The sequence below is a fragment of the Lepisosteus oculatus genome, unplaced genomic scaffold (genome assembly GCF_040954835.1).
Source record: "Lepisosteus oculatus isolate fLepOcu1 unplaced genomic scaffold, fLepOcu1.hap2 HAP2_SCAFFOLD_45, whole genome shotgun sequence".
Taxonomy (NCBI): Eukaryota; Metazoa; Chordata; class Actinopteri; order Semionotiformes; family Lepisosteidae; genus Lepisosteus; species Lepisosteus oculatus.
In genome coordinates this window covers 960,398-973,096 of record NW_027167988.1, presented here as the reverse complement: position 1 = coordinate 973,096, position 12,699 = coordinate 960,398, and the positions used below count along the sequence as shown (strand labels likewise).

Below are 12,699 nucleotides of genomic sequence, written 5' to 3'. Positions count from 1 at the left end.
AGTGGCTTGCTGGCTTGACATCTCCCAAGGAAAATGTTGAAATCGCATGTGGAACAGGAAAAGGACCCTCGAGTACGAGGGAAAAAAAAGAAAAAGATCATCTGGAGCGTGCCAACCCGTGTCTGGACAGCCCAGTTTCATTGACGAGGTGGCCGAGTGGTTAAGGCGATGGACTGCTAATCCATTGTGCTCTGCACGCATGGGTTCGAATCCCATCCTCGGCGCTCTCTATGTCTGACACGTGTGCCTGTTAGATGTTGGCCCTCCTTCTGTTTGCTCCAGTACTAGAGCTGTACATTTTCTAGCGGTGGCTGAACATGGTATAGTAGGCTAACGTCGGTATCGAGCAGTGGCAGTAACAGTATTTACGTGCCGCTGCTGCCAAGTGGCTCTGGGTTGAGACCGCATTTTCACTTACTTGCAGCACAAACGGAGAAAGCGATTTTTGACAGTCTCTCGAGAGACTGCGCTAGGTGTTTAGGGATAGACTTTGTCAGTTCCCCCTGGGATGATGGCCTCTCAAATAGTTTGTGATTCCTCTAGACGTTTATACAGTAGAAGCCTGCTTCGTGGCTTAAATCCAAGCTAAGGAAACGAGTTAGAGGTCTGATGCAGAACTGCACTGTATGTGTGAGGAAAGCTGCCCCCTTCTGTTCCATGTCGACCGAACAGAGGACTGTAAAGGATACGACCAAGAAACTTTAGGATGCTGGTTGGAATCCAGCTCCAAAGAAGCCCCTTTGGGTGTTATGTCATGAAAAAGTAAGAACAGAGAATCTCCCTTTGATCAAAAGCGCAACAGAACTGTTTTCCGTGGAGCAGGTTTCAGACCTGTAGACCTGTTTTATTTGTATGGCGTTCGTAAGCGCGCAAAACAAGGACAATTCCTGCGTCTAACACGAATGTAAATGCTTTTGAAAGTGCAGTGTGGTGCAGCTTGTAAAATCCTTGTCCACATTTGTGGTTTGTTGATGTTTTTTTTCTGTCTGACCTTCAATTCATGGTGTACGTACTGCATACATGTGTCTTGAGAATGAGGAATGGGCCCCTGAGACAGTCAGATTATCACATGCATATCGGTATTATCTTTCTTATGAAAATGCATTCCTTTCATTACCTTTTACTTTTTAAAATGAACTCAAATTGAGTATAATGTAATAATTTAAGTAGAATAGATTCTAATAATATAATGATCCAGTGTTTTGCACTACTTCACTGCTTCACTGCTCTATGCCATCTGGAAATAAATCCTCAGACTGCTTACTGCCCTGGGCTTGTACCAATAAATTACAGGAGCACATCTATATATCACTGCGTTGAAGCAGGAGACACACAATCACTGTAAACACATCCTAAATACAGTGTTCCAGCACCTTTGACCTCACCCAGAACGTATCATTTCTTGAAAGGGATTGCTGTCCGAATGCCAATCTGAATCCCAAACAGAATCTCTAGTAAAATACGATCATTTGTGAAACAGGCAAATGACTGTCTCAGGGTCAATTCCTCATTGTCAGACACATGTATGCAATGCTTTCACCGTGCATTGAGCAATAGGGATTAAAGACGCCACAGATAAGGTTAGAAGTCATGTTCTATGATCATTTCTTTCAGCATTAGGGACTAACTATACTAAACGTATGATGATAAAATGTTATTTTCACATATATTAATGTAATAAATGATTGCTTATGCTTTATAAACAAATCTAAGTAAAATAAATGATTACGTTTTGTATTTATCTTGTACCATAGAACATGATTTTCTTTGTATTTCAAGCCCACAAAGTGTCCAAATGACGCACTACATGATATAAGGAAGATTATCACATGCATATCGGTATTATCTTTCTTATGAAAATGCATTCCTTTCATTACCTTTTACTTTTTAAAATGAACTCAAATTGAGTATAATGTAATAATTTAAGTAGAATAGATTCTAATAATATAATGATCCAGTGTTTTGCACTACTTCACTGCTTCACTGCTCTATGCCATCTGGAAATAAACAAGGACGGTGAGACTTTATCATTTGAACGTGAAGCCAGCCTTAAACCCTCTGAGGCGTGTCTATCTGCCGGCATGTATCTTGTGAAAGGAATTTTTTTTTTACAGAGAGCGACTTTAAAAAGGTTTCCGCAGACATCTCGCACTCCGGAGGAGGAATGCGGCAGCGGCGAGCTCACTGTAGTTGTGGCCGAGTAGTTAAGGCGATGGACTTGAAATCCATTGAGGACTCCCCGCTCAGGTTCTCCTTTCCTGGTACTATAAAAATGCTACATCGCTTGGTCCTGCTTCCATGGAAAGCAGTTCTTCAGGTAATTCTACTCTCTTACCAAAGCTGTTAGGTTCCTTTCCGTGGTGAGATGGGTTGTCATGCAACGCTTCCACATAGTGCCGACAGACAAGTGTGTTGCGGGAGAAGAGAAAAGTGTTAGAAGATTTAAGAGTTTCTTAGGTGGAGCCAAAATCAAGTGTCACAAATGCAAGTGGGAAGATTTCCAATGTTTAATATGGTCAAAATAAGCGGAAGTTATCTGCTGGTCCGGCACAGTTTGCCATGCTTTTGTCATATACTGTAAAGTGGTGTCGAACTGGGTGTCGAACTGGAGCCGCACCATTTGCATATGTGAGGCTCCAGTTATACATCGAGTGTCACATTAAATGACAAAAATGAAGAGAGTTTTAGCAGCTGGAGAGGTTTTCTTACAACTCTTGAGCTGACACAGTTTTGGAAAATGTTTCCTTCACGCTGCACTGTACAACATAGGCAGCCAAGAGTCTCCAAAACAAAACAGAATTGACAGATAGGAGAAAATTCCCACTCATCCTGAAGTTCCCAAAATCCAGCACTGAGCGTAAACAAAGTGTCTAAGTAGCGTGGGAATGCTAACCCTAACCCTAGCTGGAGTTTGAGCAATCCAGCACTGAGCGTAAAAAGATGAGTCAAAGTAACGTCTAATCGGATTAGTTTCCTTAGAGCTGGTTCAGAGTCTGTTCAAGAGTTTACCTTTCACACATGCGCAAAGAAGAATGTTGGGGGTGCACGCTTCAAGGCGCCTTACAGCTGTAGGGAGTGATTCGAGACGATTCGTGGCGTGTGCTCGTTCCCATGTACCGTACGCCCCGGGGTGCAGTGCTAGGATGACGTACAATACCACTTGGGCACGTAACGGCGTTATGTGCAGGGTTTTCATTTGTTCGTTTTGTTTTGCTCTGCTTTGCTTTGTTTTGCTTTCCATCGCGTTGGTAAGAGCGTAAATAAAAATGCGATTCCTGCGTCTACCACTAATGTAAGAGCTATTTCAAGTGCGACGTGGTGCGGCTTTTCAAATGCTTGTGGGCATTTCTCTGTTGTTGATTCTTTTTTTGTGTGTAACAAAGTGGCATTTTCATGTCCGGACGGGGAGACTTTATCATTCCGACATGAAGCCAGCCTTAAACCCTCTGAGGCGTGTCTGTCTGCCGGCACGTATTTTGTCAAAGGTATTATTTTTTTTTAACGGAGAGCGACTTTGAAAAGGTTTCCGCAGCCACGTCGCACTCCGTGTTAGATTAAAGGAGGAATGCGGCGATGGTGAACTCGCTGTAGTCGTGGCCGAGTGGTTATGGCGATGGACTCGAAATCCGTTGGGGACTCCCCATGCAGGTTCAAATCTTGCCGACTACGGCGTCTGCCGCACGTCTCCTTGTGCCTGCGCGGCAAAGGTGAAGTGCCGCTTCTCCTTCCCTGGTACTATAAAAACACTAAATAGCTTGGCCCCGCTGCCATGGAAATGAGTTCTTCAGATAACCACACATCTTGCGTTCGCACCTCTGGTGTTCTACTTATGCCTTTGAAAACCTAATGAATAAAACTGAAAGAACCGACACAATATGTAGGTGCTCGTAAAGCATGCATTAAAGAACTGTTAACAGCAAGGGTTTCAGTGGGTTAACTGAGGAGAAGGCGTGATCGCTAATTGTTGACTTTTTATTTGGTGTTAGAAACACTCTTACTGTGCATGACGTGCAACAAATTTAGCCACAGAAATTGCATCACGCTTTCATGTATGCTATTGCAGACACCAACGTTGCCTAGATAGAAAACCGAAATAGCCGTGGGTTTGCTTGCTGGTCTGAAGGATCTCTCTTCGAATCTCTATCATTTGTCAATTGAAGTAAAAGGTGCTGCAATCTGATACGTTCAGAATCAAACCCGCAGCTGTTGTTCGACTTTATTTCTTGACTAATTACAACTGAGTGTCGCATGAGCAGTTACGTAAACTTGTCTGATATATTTGAACACAAATGCCGTTCTTCAATTAAAACTAACAGTACATTGTCAGGGACATTCAGTTCTATACAAACAAGAGACAGACGAGAACATTTAGTATATAATAGACAGAAAGAGGTTCGAATCCTGCCGACTACGTTGTCCACCTCCTGTCGTTGTGTTTCGGCGCAAGCAAAGAAGCGCGCCTGTTCGGTGTTCCTGGTGGTTTTAAAATGCCAAATTGCTTGTACCCGCTCCCTTGCAAATAAGTTCTTCAGCGTCCGCGAATGGCATTTTACAGCTGGAAGCAGATGTCGACGCTTTTTGCACAGAGCACCAAAAAAGCGTCTTTTTTGAAGGCCCGGGTTCTGAGCATTGGTGGTTCAGTGGTAGAATTCTCGCCTGCCACGCGGGAGGCTCGGCTTTGATTCCCCGCCAATGCAGTGGCTTTTGCAGCTAGCTGCTCCATCACTTGCATCCCCTTGCAACTCGCAACTGAAAACCCACTGAAGCTAAGCAGGTGTGAGCCAGGTCAGTACCCGGATGAGGGTGAGCTACAGGGAAAAACAAAGCTTCCAGCTGGAAGCGGTGTTAATGGTGCCGGCGGTGGGGCGCTCACCCTGAGGTCTGTGCGGGTCCCAATGCCCCAGTATAGTGACGGAGACACTGTGTTGTAAAAGGGCGCTGTCTTTTGGATGAGATGTAAAACCGAGGTCACATCGCTCTGTGGTCATTAAAAATTACCACCAAAACCTTTGACAAAAGCTCTTGGTAATTGATCGTCTTCAATAATGCTTCTCCTTTAGGTACATTTTAAATCAGCTGAAAAATTCTGTGAAATGGGGGGCACTTCAGGCCAGTGTAGGATTTGGGTTACAAGAACCATGAAACTGCATGAGAAAGCCCGTACACTGAATTACACGGCTTTCTATTCAAAGGAGGGCAAAAGAAATTCCCTGAGTTCGATTTTTTGCAGCACAGAGAGAACCACTGTCGTGAGGCCGGTTAGCTCAGTTGGTTAGAGCATGGTGCTAATAACGCCAAAGTCACGGGTTCGTGCCCCTTACTGGCCAGGTCCTTTTCTCCTCTCTTACCAAAGCTGTTAGGTTCCTTTCCGTGGTGAGAGGGGTTGTCATGCAACGCTGCCACATAGTGCCGACAGACAATTAAATGACAAAAATGAAGAGAGTTAAAGCAGCTGGAGAGGTTCTCTTACAACTTTTGAGCTGACACAGTTTTGGAAAATAATTCCTTCACGCTGCAGTGTACCATATAGGCAGCCAAGAGTCTCCAAAACAAAACAGAATTGACAGTCATATAATGTCCATTAACCCCGGTTTTAAACGCAGCATCATGTCTGCCATCATAAGAATATGAGTCCAATATTTTAGAATATAGTCAGAATGACTTCTCACCTTAGCTGTGGTGTCTTTAATCCCTATTGCTCAATGCATGGTGTACGTACTGCATACATGTGTCTTGAGAATGAGGAATGGGCCCCTGAGACAGTCATTTGCCTGTTTCACAAATGATCGTATTTTACTAGAGATTCTGTTTGGGATTCAGATGTGCATTCGGACAGCAATCCCTTTCAAGAAATGATATGTTCTGGATGAGGTCAAAGGTGCTAGAACACTGTATTTAGGATGTGTTTGCAGTGATTGTGTGTCTCCTGCTTCAACGCAGTGATATATAGATGTGCTCCTGTAATTTATTGGTACATGCCCAGGGCAGTAAGTAGTCTGAGGATTTATTTCCAGACGGCATAGAGCAGTGAAGCACTTCTACTTAAATTATTACATTATACACAATTTGAGTTCATTTTAAAAAGTAAAAGGTAATGAAAGGAATGCATTTTCATAAGAAAGATAATACCGATATGCATGTGATAATCTTCCTTATATCATGTAGTGCGTCATTTGGACACTTTGTGGGCTTGAAATACAAAGAAAATCATGTTCTATGGTACAAGATAAATACAAAACTTAATCATTTATTTTAATTAGATTTGTTTATAAAGCATAAGCAATCATTTATTACATTAATATATGTGAAAATGACATTTTAGCACCATAATATTACATACAGGTCTCTAGCTTCAACACAGTGATATATATATATATGCTCAGTGATTTATTGGTACATGCCCAGGGCAATAATCAGAATTAGTATTTATTTCCATACGGGCTACAGGTAATGTTGTGAAATACTTCAACACACTGGATCGGAGATTTAGACCCCCTGCACTCTTACTCCTTAAAAACCAAAGAAATGAAGATATGTAGCAATCACATTGTAACAGGGGTGACAGTGACTTAATGCTTATACTACTGGACTTCTGGTACCTTTAGGGTACGGTGTTCCCTGAAGGGCTCTCAAACCCCGCATTTCAGATGCCTAGCTGTATTGCTGATGTGTTGCACCTCAGAATCACTTTTAAACCTTACCTCTGGTATCTTTAATCCCTATTGCTCAACGCATGGTGAAAGTATTGCATAAATGTGTCTGAAAATGAGCAATGGGCACCTGAGAGACTCATTTGCCTGTTTCACAAATGATCATATTTGACTAGAGATTCTGTTTGGGATTCAGTTGTGCATTCTGACAGCAATCTCTTTCAAAAAATGATTTTACCTTATCGCGGCTTTGCCCTTCTTGCCTTTTTGGACAATATCTCCATCTTGTGGTCGTTGTTGGTAATGTCTAGACAATATCTCCATCTTGTGGTCGTTGTTGGTAATGTTTTCTTATGCCCTTTTTTTATTTCAATTCTCTATTAGATGATTCTAGAATCTCTACAATAGAGTTGAAAACATCAGTTTTATAGCAGACAATATGACATTATTTATAGTCCAATTAGAAATTTATTACCCTGTTTTTAACATAATAACAAATTAAAACTAAGTTTGGAACACCAGGGAACATAAAAAATGATTTTTAGGAAAACCATGAGGTTCTCTGTGTCCGATGCCTGCAAGGGGAGAAAGCTAGAATCCTTTGATTTTTCCAAATTTGAAAATAAACATCATATAACAACAGCTTTCATTCCTAGGAGTGAAAAACAACCATTTTGAAAGACATATTAGTTTCTAAAACACTACAATAAAGTTAAAAACATCCATTTTATATTACATTATTTTTTGTGAAATAATTAAATTGGCTTATTTCTCTCGCATTAAATTGGCTACAAATGCAAGAATTCAACCAGATATTCTTGTAAAATGTATAATGTTGCATTGCAGTTAGTTAATGTAGTTAGTCCATAGTCAGCAATCTAAACTTTATTGTTAAGCTTTAATGATTGATGTTGTACCAGTAACCTTTAGAAATACTATAGTACTTCACAAATGCTTTGTGTGTTTGGAAACCTTTTGAGTAAAAGCCTTATAAAAATAGGTTTAGTTTTTACAGGACATCACAAAGAAATAGGATGGTATAATTCTTATAATTGCTTAGTGATTGTATTTGGAAGATTATGCACTAAACAGACTTCAGGAATGCCAGTGGATCATTGTGCTATTTGGAATTATTCCAAAAATCAAGTGACCTCTTTGCTGTAGTATTTTTAGTATTATTTATTTAGTATTAATAAAGAATAGATTTATTAAAGTCGTGCGATGTGCAAGCGGGATATGTAAAATAATTTAAAATAAAGTTTTTTATTATTGTTATAGAGAAACATGATCAGATTTTCCCTGGTTCAGAAAAAAAACGATTAAAATCTGTAATCTTTCCACTTGTATGTCATCAGACATTAACGAGTACAACCCCCCTCTCTGCCGGAGTGCTGGCTGTGACGAATTAAACCAATTTCACAGGTGTTTTCAAAGTAGGAAGTACAGTGTTAACTAGTAGATGGCCTCCTCAATGAAATCGCTTCAACATGCTAATGCGTTGGTGTAACAGTCCGGGCGTGGCAAGCTTCCAATGTCAACTCGACTCGATTGGAAGACAATGAACGTATTTTAGCCCTAAATGAATTAATAGCAAACATGGTTTACATAAAAGACATTTTTCCAAGAAAGTTTATAATAATACAATCTATAGTTGAAATCTGAGCCTAAATATAAAGAAAAAAGCATTTTCAGAGAGCAATCACGCTGTGTTTATGTAGAAAAAGCGAGTAGGTTTATGAGCAATCTAATTACCTATTCGCTTAAAACGCTATATAAAATAAAGTTTATTTAAAGATGAATGATAAGTGTCGCAGTTTAAATAATTTTCGTAGTAGGGCTTGGACAGATTCCAAGTGCATTTTTGCAATTTACGTTGCATTGTCCAATGTGATGTTGTAATACAGTTTAGAATACAGTAAGTCTAAACTGTATCAGCTTTATTTATGGGTTGCAATTTAGAAAAAGTCAAAAACCGCACTCAAAATCCAATTTAGAGCTTTCTGGCAAGAGGAGACACCCAAATTATAATGTAACATGCCACTGTTTGTGCATGAACAAAGTTATACTGCAATTTTCCTTAGATATGCGATTAAAAAAAATATTTTTTTTGAATCCCCGGCCAAACACATTCCATAAGAATCAGCGCTTTTATACAGTATATCGCCTTTAAACACGCGTTTACGATTTAAATCAAAACTCGATTCAAATCAATATAAATGTTTATTTTGTAACGCATAGGTGACTATTCATTGTTATTAAAAAGACGTAAATTCGATCATGTTGTGATATTTAGAAATATAAATTTGTTTTGATGCGAGTGAGGTTTTATTTAATCTCTGACCAAGGGAAATGTTTCATTTTTTCAAAGAAATGTTTGTTAAAAATTAAAGTCATAGTTCCATGAGATTCAACCACAGACCATGTGACATAGGAGTCAGGAACCTAACCCACAGCACCACCAGCGCAGTCACATGCTGAGGGCTGAAAAAGCACTACAGAAACATTATCGACTATAAAATAATGTAATTAGGCACAGAAGAAGTTTACAGCACAGTACAATAATAAATGCTGACCATGACTTTAGAAGCATAAATTACCTTACACTCAATTTAAACACAAGCTGTCTTTAGCCCTCTAAGCTGGTTCATACAGAAATGTAGAGAACCAGGCTCAGAACACACAGCTTCATTAGCGAATACATATGCAGAACAACTAGAGAAGATGTTTTACAGAGGATGGATTTTTAGAAACATCCCATCAGTGACATCACTGAAGTCAACTCCTAGGTAACTGTCGTGTGGATAGTTTCACAAGAATCAGACAAAGGTTTAAGCATCGCTTATTTTAGATAAAACTGCAAAAAAACAACAACAACCCATAATGTACTTCTTTGCGGCTCTGTTTGCCCAAATCATATATTCACAACGTGAAATTAGAAAATAGTATTACGTAACCAAAAACCGCAATATGGAAACAGAACCTGTGTAATTGTTGACAGATGATGTACTCGTAACATTTTTACAAGACGAACTACAACATTTAAAAAATGACTTGTATGTACTTGATATCTCTAATCAATCCACTGCACTGCATTAAAACAAAACAAAAACTAAAACGCCCTGGGCATACCGTTTCGCGCTTCTTATCAGTTGCTCAAAAGCAATTTGACCGTATGAAATGCATAATATAAACCTAGAAACATATACGTGAGGAGTATTTACGTAGTATCGGTGTCAAGACATACCTCTCAAATACTGTAAATCAAGTTAAAAATATCTCAAGACCGATTCTGGTCATAATGAAACCATGTTTCGTGTATGTTTTCTTTAAAGTACCGAGACCAGCCATATACTGTATGTTTATGTTCCAAAATTAATATCGTTTATGGCCTTCACACGCGTTGCATTACGCTCCTATTCTTTTTATGCTCAGGCACTAAGATTTCCCTTCAGTGGTAAAATTCCATATAAATATTCAATACTTAAACGGGCACAGTTAAGACATTAAATATACATATACATATACATATACAAACTGTATACAGTACAGTTTGCATACGGTAATATGTTTATGTTCCTAAATCAATCTCTTTTATGAGCATGTGAAAGGCATGGTGAATCGATTCTCAAAAATTACTGTACTTTGCATGATTGGAAAAAAATGCGTGATTGCGAAATGCTGTGGTGTTACTTTTACAAAGAAGGTCAGTGAAAAAAATAATGTGGACCAGGGCAATACTTTGAGTTTACAGCTTGTCCAAGGTCATTTATTATTAATACTATTAGTAATATCTTCATTAAAGACTTTGATGGCTACAGCTCAAACATGAGAAGTTGAGCTTTATTAGCTCCACCTTGCGGAAATTCCGGATGCTATTATTTTGCTAGCGGAATTAACCGGTAACTCGCGGTATTTACCGGTAACTCGCGGTAGACTGCGTACAGCGTACCGGAAAATAATGCGGTCTCGCCCGCGCATTTTGAATGGCTGCATCTGTAGCAATCATATTGTAGTAGACACTCATTTGCCTGTTTCACAAATGATCATATTTTACTAGAGATTCTGTTTGGGATACGGATGTGCATTCTGACAGCAATCTCTTACAAAAAATGATTTTACCTTATCGCGGCTTTGCCCTTCTTGCCTCTTTGGACAATATCTCCATCTTGTGGTCGTTGTTGGTAATGTCTAGACAATATCTCCATCTTGTGGTCGTTGTTGGTAATGTCTTCTTATAGATAGATACTTTATTGATCCCGTGAGGGAAATTGCAGTGCAACAGCAGCTTAACACACACAACACAGCCACAGTGTAACGAATTATATAATAATAGTACAATACTGTATATATACTGTATATATATATGAAATAGAAATAGAAATAGGAACAGGAATCGCTTACTCACCTGGAGAATCTCTGTAGGAATATCTAGCATTTATCAATGGAAATAAAAGCTGCTTTAATACAGTGCATGTTCAAACTCAAACCCTCAGCTGCTGTTCTTGTTTGTTTTGGGACAAATTGCAACTGAGCATCGCATGAGCCGTTACGTACCCTTATCTGTTAGGGAATTTCAAGGGAGGAGTTAGGTCAGAATGGGTAGGCTGCAAAACAACAAGTAAAGATTTATTCCAAGATGAAACCTTGTGGCGGTTTTCTTATCTTTTCAGCATGGACTCAACTTTTACGTGTTCCTTATATGCTATATATGTATATATTAGCACCAATGTCGTTCTTAAAAACTAACATGAAATTGTCAGGGACATTCAGCTATATACAAAGACGAGACAGACAAAGTAATAATTCTATATTAACGTGGCCTACATATTGACGCAATGATCGAACTAACTGACATGTTCTGATTCAGATCCCCTGCAGTTCATGCCAATTAGAACAATAGCAATGCTGAGTCCTCCCAACCCTACTGAGCACAAATTCAGCTGCTCTCCAGTTCTGTTCTGCATGTTTTTTCATTGCAATTGAGCTCGGAGCTGGAGATGATCTCCATACAGTTCTGTGTTAACTAGCCCACACTTGCGTGCTAATTTACGGGTTGTGGCAAATGCTTTTCTATAGTTCATATACATGACGGCAACCTGTTACCGAGAAACCTGAGAGGTTTAAAAGCCTCACGAGCCAGGCAGGACTCGAACCTACAATCTTCTGATCCGAAGTCAGACGCGTTATCCATTACGCCACTGGCCCATAGAACATGCACTTTCACTCCACCACAGAGAGCTCTACACTGCTACCAGTAGTACACTTCCCCATCTAAATTTTCACAGCAAGAAACTTGTGTTTCCTACTATTTTTATCAGGTTTAAAATATCATCTCCTTAAAATAGAAAAAGTGTTGATGTGTCGTGCTGAAATTCCGATTGATTTTGAATTCAAAGAAAAAAGGTTTTCTTCCAAAACACCGTGAAATTGTCACATTTTGCAGACAATAGGTGTATTCCATGTTGAAAAGAGAAGAAAAAAAAACCATGGAACCTTTTACAGGTGTGAGGCTTCTTCAGGTGTGAGAAGACCTCACGGCCGAAACATTGTGTTTCCTTTCTTCTCTTTTCAGCATGCAATAAACCTATTACTTGTTCCTTTGCAGCCGAGGCATGCTGACATAGCTACCCAGCTGAACATCTTGCAGACTCTACTTCTCTCCTGTAGAAGTAAAGCAGGGCTTGCTGGGTGAGCTTTTGCTCCGGTATGTTAGGTCACGTGTCATGTTAAATCACTTCTTCTAAACACAACATTTGTTGGTGCTAGCTTTCCCCATGAAAAGAGACATTTCCCTTACAGTACATGACATATCGTTTTTTTTTATCAATAAGTATAGAAATAAAACAAAAGAAAAAATGTTGTCGCCAAAGAATGCACAGCTCTGTCGCCTTGGGGAGGTGTCAAGGGCATTGAGCTCCTTGGACATGAGAAGTGCCAGATAAATGCCATTTCTCATCATTTCTCTTGGCGTCAGTTCTGCTATTAAATGGGAAAGAGGCAACGGGCTCAGAGATTATGTTAAGTGCACACCGAGCGCAGATGTGTCCAA

The 12,699-nt window shown here is 39.7% G+C and overlaps 3 non-coding genes across 3 annotated transcripts; 2 read left to right on the top strand and 1 right to left on the bottom strand.

The window, feature by feature from the left end:
- The first annotated feature begins 142 nt into the window (after positions 1 to 142).
- trnas-gcu (transfer RNA serine (anticodon GCU)) lies at positions 143 to 224 on the top strand. The gene has a single exon. It is a non-coding gene; the product is annotated as a tRNA-Ser (tRNA).
- A 3,363-nt stretch (positions 225 to 3,587) lies between these two features.
- Positions 3,588 to 3,669, top strand: trnas-cga (transfer RNA serine (anticodon CGA)). The gene has a single exon. It is a non-coding gene; the product is annotated as a tRNA-Ser (tRNA).
- An 8,113-nt stretch (positions 3,670 to 11,782) lies between these two features.
- On the bottom strand, positions 11,783 to 11,855 carry trnar-ucg (transfer RNA arginine (anticodon UCG)). The gene has a single exon. It is a non-coding gene; the product is annotated as a tRNA-Arg (tRNA).
- Between the last annotated feature and the right edge of the window lie 844 nt (positions 11,856 to 12,699).